Source organism: Corvus hawaiiensis, chromosome 3 (assembly GCF_020740725.1).
Source record: "Corvus hawaiiensis isolate bCorHaw1 chromosome 3, bCorHaw1.pri.cur, whole genome shotgun sequence".
Taxonomy (NCBI): Eukaryota; Metazoa; Chordata; class Aves; order Passeriformes; family Corvidae; genus Corvus; species Corvus hawaiiensis.
In genome coordinates this window covers 116493633-116506546 of record NC_063215.1, presented here as the reverse complement: position 1 = coordinate 116506546, position 12914 = coordinate 116493633, and the positions used below count along the sequence as shown (strand labels likewise).

General features: G+C 42.0%; 1 protein-coding gene across 6 annotated transcripts in view; it reads left to right on the top strand.

The window, feature by feature from the left end:
* The window catches only part of PLCB4 (phospholipase C beta 4), a 187666-nt gene that overhangs the window by 80752 nt on the left and 94000 nt on the right, over positions 1–12914 (top strand). Inside the window, exons 1-2 of one of the 6 annotated variants that reach the window (XM_048297149.1) lie at positions 6134–6138; positions 10356–10358. The exons of the other annotated variants lie outside the window; for them this stretch is intronic. The gene's annotated coding sequence lies outside the window, so the exon portion shown is untranslated. Of the gene's footprint in view, positions 1–6133; positions 6139–10355; positions 10359–12914 lie in introns of those variants that run through there. 6 annotated transcript variants of the gene reach the window in all.

Genomic DNA, 12914 nt, shown 5'->3' with positions numbered 1-12914 from the left:
AGGACATGACTTTTATGAGACTCCTCCAGTTCAAAGGCCTAACGTTGGGTTTGGGGTTTTTGGTGGTTGTTTTGTATTTAGGGTGGTTTTGTGCGGTTTTGGGTTGGTTTTGGTTTGTTTGGGGTTTTTATCTGTAAAGATGCACAGACCTTTTATGAACATCTTTCATGAAGCTAATGTCGTGATTTAATTTAATAAAAGATACTGGAGTTATTGTACATTAACATTGAAAACTGCCTGAAATCAGACATTTACCAACTTACTGTGATTTACTCTTTCAATAATTTATTAAAGCTAACATCTCTGTCCCTCTGCACAAGATTTGTCATCTTTGAATCCTTTTGAAACAATTAAATTTTGCACAAAAATCTAAATATGTTTAGCTAGCAATGAGGTATCTCAAAACAGTCTCTATGCATTCAAAAATGTATGTTTTATATATATATATATAAACTTTTTGTACATATGTGTACATTTGTGTGCACATATATTTAAAAATCTTAAATCTTAATCTTAAATCTTAAAACCTGTTAAAGCACAGGTTATTTTGAATGAGGTTGGCAGCACATCAGAAGATTAAATTTTCCTGGTTATTTTGGAACTTTTAGTCACTAAATATTGAATTTAGAACAGCTTGCTCATTTTATAGAGAGAAATAATTTGAAGTAAAACTACCCAAAAGGCAAGATCTTATCTAGTAGCGAAAGCTGTGCTTGTTAATGTTTCCAAGCATGTAGAGCACAGCTGAAAAAAAATCAGATTAAAATGAAGCCAGTATTTATTCTGAAGTGGAGTTCACCACTGGTCACACCTTTTGCAGCTGCCAGTCACTCTGATGTGCCACTATACTTGATGACATCCTCATATTGATTTTAGTCTGCCCAATCTATTTGTATTGTTTCCCTTGTGTTGAGGGATCACTGTGAATAGGAGTCTTGGTGTCTTTAATATGACTGAAGCCATAGTTTCCAAGAAATGACCATTCTGGTAAAGCACTCGCAGTAAGAGTATCTAATAAAGGTGATTTAATAGGGGGAATTACAAAACTAAGCAAAGTTTAAGTCTTACTATAAATTACAGATTCCTCTGCAGCATTTAGTTTGTGTATATTTGGAATGTACCTCAGGGAAATGGTTTTGGATCCAAGCATATTCAAAGCATGGAAAAAAGAACAAAAAACCTGCAAATTAACTGAAAATCTTGCAGATCCTACATGATGAGGTGATAAATTTTACTCTGGCTCGACGACCATTAGAAATGTTGCCAGCTCTGATTGAGGAACACCAAAATGAAGTAGAAGCAGGGTGCTTATTTCATCATTAGCTTGTGTGGCAATGGAAATCTGGTAGAGACTTCTGTGGGGATAATTCTCAAAATAGCTTGGGATAAATCCCGTGATGACAAGAAGCAATAATGCACATGTTATACTTGGAATGAACTTCCAGGCTGCCCTGGAATAGTTTGATAGGTACTGTGGCAGCATGTGACTCTGTGACTGTCAGAAAGCTGACCTTACAAACAAGTCAAAAATCATAGGAAAATTATTAGTGACCATTTAGTGATGTTCAGAGGAGTGGACTGGGAGATGCAGGTAGAATTTTGACCCCAGGGAGAAAATGCCTTCAGCAGAACCAGACTTTGAGAGACTTGAGCTGTGCTTTGACTTCACATGTTACTTGGACCAAGTGTGCAAGTGTATTTAAACATTTAAATGGTTCTCTGGAGTTCACAGAAGGGTGTGAGTTAGCTGAGTCTCACAGGTGTTTCTGCCCACATCAATGAACATTTCATCATTATATCCCCCTGCTCCTCTGGAGTGTCCATGGCTTTCAAAACCTTGACTTGGAGTAGCTGAGCAAAGCTCTCCCATCCCACCCTGTTAGGATGTTAAAGCACAAATGTAGTCAATTGTGCAATGTCAAATTAGATGTTCTGGTGAAAACTGACCTTTGATATATAAAATTAATACCACTGCTCATCTGGAGAGTGAGAAATGCAATTATTCTCTTAGGTCATCTCTGTTTTCTGTCATTCATAGCCTTTTTCTTGTCTGTGAGAGAGGTCTGTTTTTCTGGGGAGCTTTCCAACCATCTGATAAATAATGCTGTGTACAGCCAAGTGTATTGCTGTACTAGAATTTAATTTTCTAATCCTGAAGAGATGTAAAGATGAATTTTCCCTTTGTACCTCTTCATATTTGTTTTTTTTAAAAAGACAGTTGTTAGATTATATAGCTGAATGTATGTACAATATGCTGGAAATTAAGGTGAAAGTATCAAACAGTGCTCTTTTAATTCAAGATCATTGATCCCTCCAGATGTACACAAAAATTTTAACTTCAAGAGTCTGATTAGCTCCATGTCAGCATATATTAAAGAAAAGTAAGATTAGCAGTCTGTGATAAAGGTAAAATCATACCATTTACTATAAGATTTTGGTGGAGAAAATGTTGTTGAAGTCATATATGCTGTCTAATATTTTCTCTTCAATTTAGTTTTGGGGTTTGGGTTTTTTTTTTTTTTTTTTTTTTTTTTTTGCTTTACCCCTTTTTGCCATTGTCAGCCCATCAGAAATCTATTCAGTGTTTTTTCAATAAATAACTTAAGTACAGATTTTGTCACTATGTATTGCTATGAAGCAGAAGAATGTTACGTTTGTTATACAGGAGTAGGAAATGAAACAAGTTGGCTTTAATTTTTCTCCCTGCTTTCTGTTCTGATGTAGTGCACAATGCACAGAAACCTTCCTTAAGTATTCTCACTTCCAGTTAATTCCACCTGTATCCCTCACTGTTCTTCTAGTTTTCTGCCTGTTTAGGTGGTTAACATTGCTATTAGCAATATCTGTACCTGTTGCATGCTCTTGACTACTGGTTATGTGCAAGAAAATAGCTCCCGAGGTTGTATTTAGCAGAAATAGAAACTCTAGGAACTGTTCATTTTGAGGTAACATTCTATTGCATTCATCCTACACAAAACAGGCAATGCAATTTAGAAAGGCTTGTTAATAAACATAAATTCGAATTCTTTAAGCAGGATGCCCTGGAAGGAAAATCAAAAGTTAGACCAGGTCACCTGGTTCTTCATCAAGGTGTATGTCCACTGGGTTTGTAGTTTCTGTCATCTTTTAAGACTGTTTGCTTGTCATACTTGGGTTCAGCATCAGAACACTATTTTTAAAGTATTTATACTGAAACCATGCAAAGACCTTTAGAAATGCTGTATAATTAAGAGCTGAGCAAAATGCTCACAGCCAGACAAATGACACTGGCTAACCTTAACCTAAAGATTCCCCAGGTTAGTGGTTCTGGATCCAGCATCCCTCTGCCCTGACTAGATCTCTATTTTCTTTTTTAAATATTTTTTCTTTTCTAACCTATAAACTCTTCTGTGGGATTCATTCTGCAGCCATCTCAAACATTTGGCAAGCACCTTTTTTTCCTCCTTCTCCAGCAGAAGATGAGTAAGATACAATTCTGCTGGTGCTTCAGATGGTTTGTATCACTCGAGACACGCAAGGTGCCTCTGAGTACATTACACTGATGAGAAATGTCTGCTCCTGCTACAGCTTCAAACCCTTCCTGCAGCCACGGCTCCCTGGAACTGTGCACACTGACTGCCCAAGGAGTATCCAAAAGGAGCAACTACATATTGTGTGTTTGCATTCAGTTATTTGTCTCCAACCTTAATGATGTTTCAGAGAAAACGGAGTCACATTTCTAAGTTTTATTTGTGTTTCTCAAGCTGCACCAGGGGAGGTTCAGGTTGCACATGAGGAGAAATTTCTTCACAGAAAGAATGAGTAGACATTGGAATGAGCTGTCCAGGGAGGTAATGGAGTCACTGTCCCTGGAGGTGTTTAATTGCAGACTGGATGTGGCACTTGGTGCCATGGTCTGGTTGACACAGTGGTGTTCAGTCAAAAGTTGGACACAGTAATCCCAGAGATCTTTCCCAACAGAATTGATTCTGTGATTCTCTGTGGAAGACGGATGCAAAGATTCTTGTTTAGCCGTGTGCTGTCAGGGGCTTTGGGAGAAACAGAAAAAGTTGTGAAAATTGTGATGAACTTGTGTGTCTCACACAGGGTGATACTGGCTGATCCTCTGCCAGCAGAATGCCTGGAGCTTGCATCCTTTGCATCTCCCAGGTGTCCCACCATCCCACTTCTCTTTCCCACTGTTTACAACAGAGCCACTGGGCTCTTCCCCGAAGGCGACACAGCAGTTTTATGTCATCCCTGTATGTTCACTGTCACCATTTATCATTGTTTGCTTATGTCTGTTACAGAGTAAGAACAAAATAGGTTTGACGTGCCTTTCGAGGTGTTCTTGAGATGGGTCACTTGAGTCCAGCCAGTGGATTGTTAACATTGAAGCACTGCTTGCAAATTCTTGCAAATGCTTGTGGGGTTCTCTTGGGTCCTTCCTAAGCAGTGGTGCATAAGCTGAGCACAGGTCAGAGCCGGTGGGGAAAAATGCCCATTTTTCCTGGTTCAATTTGCTTGAGTTTCCTGAGTTTCAGTTTCAACGTAATCCTTAAACAATGGATTTATTGAAGAAAACTTTCAATTTTAAAGGCTAGAGTACAAACCTGGGGTTTGGATTTCACACATGCTTGGGCTGTAGTAATCTTACCTTTCAGTGCACCTGCTTGGAGGGGCTCATAGTTGGAAGACAGAAATCTATTAGAGAGCTGTGTTTTCAGTGCCTTGCTGTGTTACACCGGAGCAGGTATTCATTTGCATTCACATAATCAGTATTAGAGCAACAGAGTGATTTATGGAGGTTTCAGTATCTGCAGGCTGTTCTTCAGAGCAAATGTTACTGGAGAGTCTTGGAGAATAGCAGTCTAAAATCATCTCTGATTGCTTTGTGATATTTTAAGGCTTTCAGCCAACCTGTTTTGGGTGGCTGTAAATGCACTGCGGAGCAGCGTTCACACGAGTGTTGCAGCAGAAGGTATGGCTGCCCTACATCCCATAATGGGTAGAAATTCCCAGGATCCCTGGCAAGCACTATAAATGAGCTGAAAGCAGCTTAGCTGTAGTAGCAGGGAGCTGTGTGTGGCTGAGGAGCTGCCTAAATCAGCAGGCACAGTGAGGTGGTTCTGACACCCCAGAAAGCAGGTAAAGCACAGCTGGCTTGGAGCTAACTCACACATCTGCATGGCGTAAATGTGCCTGCTGAAGGTTTGAATAAAACATTCCTGAGCTGCTGGTTCCCTGCTACCAGCTCATGTCTCATGTGCACCTGGTCTTTGAGCAACATTGGCACTCAGGGACCGCCTCGTTCCAGCTGGAAACATCACTTAATTCATGCCAGAGGGTTTCTGTGTGTGAACAGAATGGTGGATTGAGGCGTCAAATTCTCCAAGAATTCTCTGTACTCTTGATGCAGGAAAAAAGGGATGTCTCTTAATAACCATGTACGTAAAACAAACCAAAAAAACCCTTAATTTTTACACTTTTTGTTTGTTTGTTTTCTTCTTTAAAACATTGACTGAAATTTTAAAGATGTAGCACATGATTTTTTAAGAATGTTTTTGTAAACAATATTGAGTACACTGGTAAAGCAGGTCTGTGGGGGCATGCCTTGACTCCAGCTGCAGGTATGATTGCAGACTGGGTGGCTTTGCTCTGCAGTGTAGTATTGCTGATGGAATTTCCTGATGGAACTCAAGTTCAGTTTGTGGCACATGCAGTCAGAGGGGTTCAGGGAGCATGTCTGGAGCTCGTATTTACAGCTGTGCCTTTTTGTTAGCTTTGCATCAGGTAGTTTTTATCTCTGTGTATCAACCTGGTTTCTTTCCTGGTTCCGTACTTCTGCTCCAAAACACAGCCACAGCTGAGAAAGGCAGGTTTGGATAGAGATAATGTTATCTTGTGTCTGTCAGGACCAGGTCTGAAAGCAAAAGGAAGTTTTATTTCTTTAACTGTAATGGAGTACTGTCCGTTGCACAGCTTGAAAAGAGCAGCCTTTGTTTCCTAGATCTGATTGTTCTGCCACAGTGATAGGTTTGCCTGAGTAACTTACTCTTCCTTATCTTGTATGTGAATTTGGATTTCCAATGAAAAGTGTGGTTTCCCTGCTTATCACATCCAGCACCTGCAGGATCTTGTATTCAACCTGATTTTCAAGTATTGCCATTCTGAACTGTAACATCAGGTAGTTGTTTACCCATAGCTTCAAAAACAAACTAAGAATCAATTTTTTCCATCTTTTTTTCTGCTCAATAATTCTGCTGGTTTTGAGTTCAATTTATTAATAAATAATAGGATTTATTAATAAATAAATAAATAGGCTCTTGGAAATGTTTCAGCTTACCAGCTGTGGTAGCGGTTGGCTGTGGGTTTGCTTTTTATCATTACACTAAGCAAGTTCTTGAATGGCTTTGTAACCAGGTCTTAAAGCCAAGTTTTCAGTATGTTGTAAAATTTAAGAAGTGGCAAACTTGCTTCAGGATTGGGAGATTAGATCAACACTCCTGGCAAAATGGGCTGCTGAGTATCAAAGCTGAGAGAAATTATGCTCAAAGTCAGCCAGTTTTCAAAATCCTAGTGGTCTTTCCCAGTAGTGTGTGTGAGATGCAATTTGCTGCCACCTAAAATTCGCTGCTCTTGCTTCTGTCTGTGCTGCCAGTCTGTCCTTTGTGCTGGTCACAACGTGACTCTTGTGTGACCTGGTCACTGCACGAGAGCAGCAGAAAATACCAAGGGCTTTCCACCAGTGTACAGCTGTGACCTGCTTGAGATGGGATCACTTGGGCTAGCAGGAATGGGATCATCACAAAGGAAGCAGAAGCAAGGGGTTAGGACTGCTCTTTTCAGTGAGAGAGAGTTGGACTGGCTCCCTTTCTTGCCCGTGATGGCTCCAAAGGGGCTCCATTTTTGCTGGCACTCTGAGCAAGCAGCTGTGTGCTGCGTTTGCCGGGGGTTTCTGCAGGGAGGTTACTCTGGTTGCCCCTGATAAGGGGTTGTCTCCAGCACACACTGGTAACGCTTAACCTGGGGACACTGGTGTCCACTACCCTGCCTGTTTACTGAGCCAATCTGTGCCCTTAGTGTGGTTAAACCAGAACACTCAGTTCACACTCTCTCACACACAAATCTTGATGCATGTTAGTTTGCACCCAGCAATGAACAATATTATTGGTTAACCCTTAAGGAGCCCATGCTACTGAGATTTTGGAGAAAACAGTAGAAATACAACGTAGAAAGGAAAGCTGTAACGATGAAATCTGTTATTTCTGTTTTCAAGCCAGCCACTTCTGTTTCAGGAGGAGCAGTATCCTCTCCCTTCCCTATGCTGCTTTTATCTCCCATCCAAAAAAGCTTTGCCAACAACCTGGTATCTCAGTTAAGCACAGCCTGGTTGCCTACCTTCAGGAGGCTGCTGCCAGCTGCTCGGCTTAAAAAACTTGCAGAGCACTCTCAGCGTTCCTGGGGATGGCAGGGGGCTTTCCAGAGAAACACCAGCTGGGCCTAGTCCCTTTTCCCTCCATGTGCCATTTCACTCAGGTACCCAAAGAACACAAGCATATATGGAGCAAAGAAGGGATTTAATTCAGCTGTGCCGTGACTGTGCAAAGCACCCTCTGACATGGATGAGGACTGTACAGAAACCAAGATTTCAGGAGAGTGTGCTGACAAAAGGAAAGATTTATTGATCTAAACCCTATATTAAGAAAGCAAGCAAACAACAAACCCACAGCGTGCAACCTCCCTGGTGCAAGCTTTCAATTTGTGCATGTAGTTATTTGGCAGAAGATTCATTTTAGACATTGACATCTTGCTTGGTCTATTCTCCACTGTACAGTGTAGCTGTATAGTATCCAAGTGCTCCAAAGCTAATGAAATCACCTTCCCTGGTGATGCTGAAAAACCACATTCTTTCTTTTAACAGAGGGGAATACTATGACTTACTCAGGAAAAGTGGTATCTTAAGGAGAATGGAAACCAGAAATGCTCAGTCCTTACCTGTACTGTACAAATCCTTTTGCCCACGGTTTTTTGATGTGGAAAAACTGCCATTTTCCTCCCCTGAAACAACCTTCCCATAGATATTCCCAAGCCCTGAGTTGTTTTCCTGCAGAGTGTGGTCAGTTGTTTCTTTTTCAACTCCTTTGACTGGCAGTGCCCTTTATGGTCCGACCACAGAGAACAAGAGTTAATTAGGATCTTCGAGGGGGATTAAGAGCATTTTAAACAAAAAACTATCCTCAGGATGTTAGGACTGCTTTGGGAACAAATGGGGTACAGGAAGATGGGAAGTGGGACTTCGATGCATGATTTGACAGTCCAGTTGTGACCGGGCCAGAGTGATGTTCCTCTCACATCACGTTGTCCATTAATTCTTTTGGCAAGGTTTATTTCCTATGGGAGTTGGCCACGATGAGTGGTGTCCAGGGACAGTGTTTCTTCTCAGGCTTTTTCCACGGTATGCAGCTGATTTTCCACCATGCAAGTCACACGTGCTGACAAGAATCAGATGCACCTGTTCCTTGACCACAGCCCTCTCCACAGATGCAGATTTAGAGCCTCTGAAAAGAAAGGGCTGGAGGGTGTGGACCAGTTGAGCTGGGTAATTTCACTGCCAGAGGTATTTTTAGTATAAACTGTGTACTCGCATCTAAGTTTAGAGTGATTGTAATTATGTTAGAAGTTTTGTTATACAAAAATAAACAGCTGCTGGAGACTGAGGGCAGCTCGGGACCACAAAGCATTGAATGCACTGATTCACACGTGGCAACGCTTTTTCTAATGTGCCCATTGGGATTCCTTGACTAAACTCTACTGCCTGCTTCAGCAAAGTGTTTTACTCTTCATCAATTTCAGCAGAGCATCTTTGGTTATTTTTTGGGGGTTTTTTTGCTGTGAGAGGTGCTGTCATCTTCTCCTCAGCAATGCCTGTATTTGATGATAAACAGCAGATTTTTCCTTGCAAAGAAACACTATATTTACATATGTACTATGTTGTACCTGTATGCTTCGCATTTCCCTGGGCTGGCCTCTCAAATCTCAAGATTTCTGAAGATGCCTGCAATGGATTTATTGGATGTATGCAGGAAGTGTGGGCTGCAGAAGGACAGCATTCACTTTATTGTGCTTACAAGGAGTTTGCTAGCCAAGGGCAAAGAACGCTCTTCCTTAAGCTTTCAGTCAAAAACCAGTCTAGACATTTTTATCACATTAAACAGTCTGAAGCATTTAATAGGTATGTGACAGGAAAAAAAAGCAGTCTGAACTAGCTGACCAGTTTTCTTGTGGGAAAAGCCTGCTGGGCTCAAGTTTTTATTCTTTGCAATGGTAATTATTATGCTGGAAATGCTTAACAGTGATGAAGACAAAGCTGGTTTTAGACATGTAAAAATGTTACCTTCACTTTCCATGGGGTCTGCTGTGCTTTGGGTGTGACACTGCTCTTTATTTTGATGGGCTTTGCCTTTCCTGAGTCTGTGTGCCACTTGTTACTGAGCTGTAGGAGGCCAGAATGGATGGTGGCAGCCATAGTTAAGCACCACTTGAGAACACTTCAGTTCATCCAGCCAGTGCAAATGGCAAAACATTTCCTTTTTGTCTCTGTGAGGGTCCCTTTATCAATTTTTATGGTGTAACTGGTTGCATCTGTTGATTCCCACTGCATTTGCTGACTTCTTAACAGACTGCTCTTTCTTTGACCTCCACCCTCATGTCTAGAATCCGTTCTTTCACCTTTCCAGGCTTCTTCCCCATTAACCCCCTGGTCTGTCTGCAGCATGGGGCAATACTGAACTCCTCACCACCAGGAGCCCTGCCATCCCCACTCCTGAGCTGTCACAATAAATGACCCCCCCCTCTGCTCTTGCCTGGAATGTTGGCAGTGTTCTTGCCACTTCTCTCCTTTTCACCCCCACACGCAGACACCAGCGTTTTCTTTTGTTGGTCTTTCTTAGTGTATATTCCACCCAGTTCCTTCCTTTCCAGCCATACTGCAGTAACCCAGCTTCATACTTGGAATAATCTCTAAAAATAGCCTTGTCTGTGCTGTCCCAAATAATTTCCATTTCAGATTTCCCAGACTATCTGCTGTTCTTTCCTAGCATGGTGAAAATGTGGCCATCTTCCCTTTTGATTTTAGCTGTGTTGGTCTGCTTGGGCACTTAGTCATGCTGTCTCAGCCCACATCAGTGCCAGACACCCCATCCTTGCTTCCTTTATCTTTTCCTGTTGTTAGTTCCTTCCTCCTCTTTTCAATTCTTGTGCTCTGCCCCACACATCCGTTTCACCTGTTTCTGCCCTGTTGGTTGCCTGGAGTCAGGAATGTCCTCCTGTTCCAGCATGATGTGCATGCTCTCACTTTTCCAGGGAGAGAGGAGAAGGTGCTGCTCATCTCCCTGCCTACGTGAGTGTGTTCTACATGTACCTGTGAAGGCAGAGGTATCCTCTGCTTGTGCTACATGTGTCCCTTTCCTCCTCAGCAGCAGGTGGCAAGAAAGAGCATTGATGAGGAGGAGGAGGAGGAGCTCAGAGAGGTATCAGTTCCCCCTCTCCTTCCCTGCTGCTTGACACTGAAATTACATCTCAAAGTTAGGAATTCAGAGAAAGTGAGTCTCCTGGCTCTGGTGTCGCCAGTTGGTCCAGAAAAATCTGAATAAATGGAAGTTCTCAGCATGCTGTAAATCCTGCTGTTTATTAGGAGCTGTCAAAGAAGTGTTCCAAATGGGCTGTGAGGGCCAGCAGGCCATACCAGCACTCCTGACTGGCAGCCTGGCTCTCCTTTCCGTCTCCATACTGCACAAATAGGCTACATACCAACACTTTTATTTTTATCCCTTTAGGAATACTGTGTCAAATCATCCACTTGGAGCAGTCAAAAACTGAGATGCCTTTCCTTCAGAAATTTCATATATATATATATATATATCTTATGAATAGTTGAACAAGCCAAAATGCATCCAGCGGGAAGATTTGGAGAGGTTGCTGGCTTGGAGCACTCTCCCATCCCTCTCTTTAATAGCTGACATGCCTGGTTTTACCCCATTTCTTAAACAAGCCATACATTAATATTCAGAGGGACATTTTAGGGGTGTTGTTCTTAAGGTATGTAAACAGCTGAATGCCTCAATAATGACTATATTAGCACCCTGAACTGTTTCATCAGATAAAGTTCTGAGTAGTCTCACACAGCCTCCCTTTACCCCAAAGAGACAACAGCTGTCAGTTCGCTAGCGACTGCTGTGACAGGAAACAGAGCACAATGTCAAGAGAGTTGTTTTAATATTTGATTAGTAGAAATGAATATGCAGATTGCACAGGTTCTCTGAGGCAGGGATTAGTGAAAGAGACTGTGATGCCATGTTTTTTATGCATTCCCATTTTCTGCTTGTGGTTAACTATGAGCTGACCAGCTCAAGGATTGCGGGTATTTTTTGTTTATCCTTGCCCACATTATCTGCACAATCTTTCTTATTGTTTTCAGAGCTTCTGGGCAGTGGCACAACAACTATTTAAAAAGAAATGTGGCTGAAACAAACTGGCAAGAAATGCTTACTCTGCCACCTACCTACCATAATGAAGGAGTAATAACTAAAAGTTCAGAACCAGTTGCTTTTCCTCTTGCTTCTGTAGAAATTAAAGATATAAACAAGTGATAACCCAGTATATCTCCAACATGGCTGTCTGTATTTGTCCTGCTGGAAAGAGGGATTCTGGATTTTCAAATTATACACAGCAGTTTATTTTTAGCCTTGCCTAGTTGTGATACACTGTGTTTAGAACCGGGGCAGTCTCATCTTCAGCAAAATGCCCAGCTTGTTAATGAGTTAGCACTGGGTGTTATTGGCGATGAAAGGTGTACTTAGCATCACTAAGTCTGTAATTAAAACAAGTCTTGCTAGCCTCATTCTTCAGAGGGAGGAAGAGGAAAACGGGAAATAGCAAAATGTCCATCCAGGACTCCAGAGCTGTCTGGCTCACCACTGCCTGCAACCTGCATCCCTTGACTCCTACGAACCCCAAAGGGGATGTGTTTTTCCTGAACAATTGATGATGAGTGTTGGTTTTGCATACAACAGGCAGAGTGACTGGGGGTGAGGAGAATAGACAAGCTGAATCTCTGCAACAGTGTTAAGGCCAGACAATTGCTATTGTTTTTTTTCCCCCCAATCCATTAAATGTCATTCTGATTCCCAGATCTGTTTTTTGCACAGGAGTGTTGAAGTGCACACTGTGAGCCCCATGTAGTTTCTTTCCTGATACTGACTGGGAGACTTTTTTCTGTGATGTGAACTTGAAATCTTGGCAGAAAAATAAAATGAAACCAGCCAACTAAAATCTCCATGGGGAGCTGCAGTCTGCTCCAGCCACACTTCAGCAAGGGCAGCTCACAGCTCTGCTGCTGTGCTTACTTGAGCCTGGGTCTGTCACAGAACTGAGTAGAAAAAAAAAAGCTGCACCTAGGAATCTCTCCTAGCCAGGGTTTGCATTTACTGCTGGCCTGGGCAGAAGGACAGTGGCTAATTTCCATTCCAGCCAGCTGATAATGCCCTGCCTGCATTGCCCTAGCTCTGAGATGTGATTCAGGGGTGCTGATAAAGGGAGATGAAAACAAACAGGCTGTCGGGTGTGAGGAAGGAAGGAAGGAAGGAAGGAAGGAATGCACTGATCAAGTGCAGATGCTAGGTCTATGCTTCTTGCTTTTCATTCCATATTACCTTCTCCAGTTTAAAGAAGGGAATGTGAAGCCCTCTGTCTCTAGGGTGGAAGGTGGGTGCTGAGATGGAATCTGAGCAGCTTACATCTTCTGATGTAATGAAGATTTTGATGCCAAAATCTTCTTACCAATGTCATGGGTTAAACTGCACAATGGCAATCTTAAAAGTATAAATGCCCTGTGCATTTCCATGGTGACTGTAGTTCACAGGCTTTATCCAGGT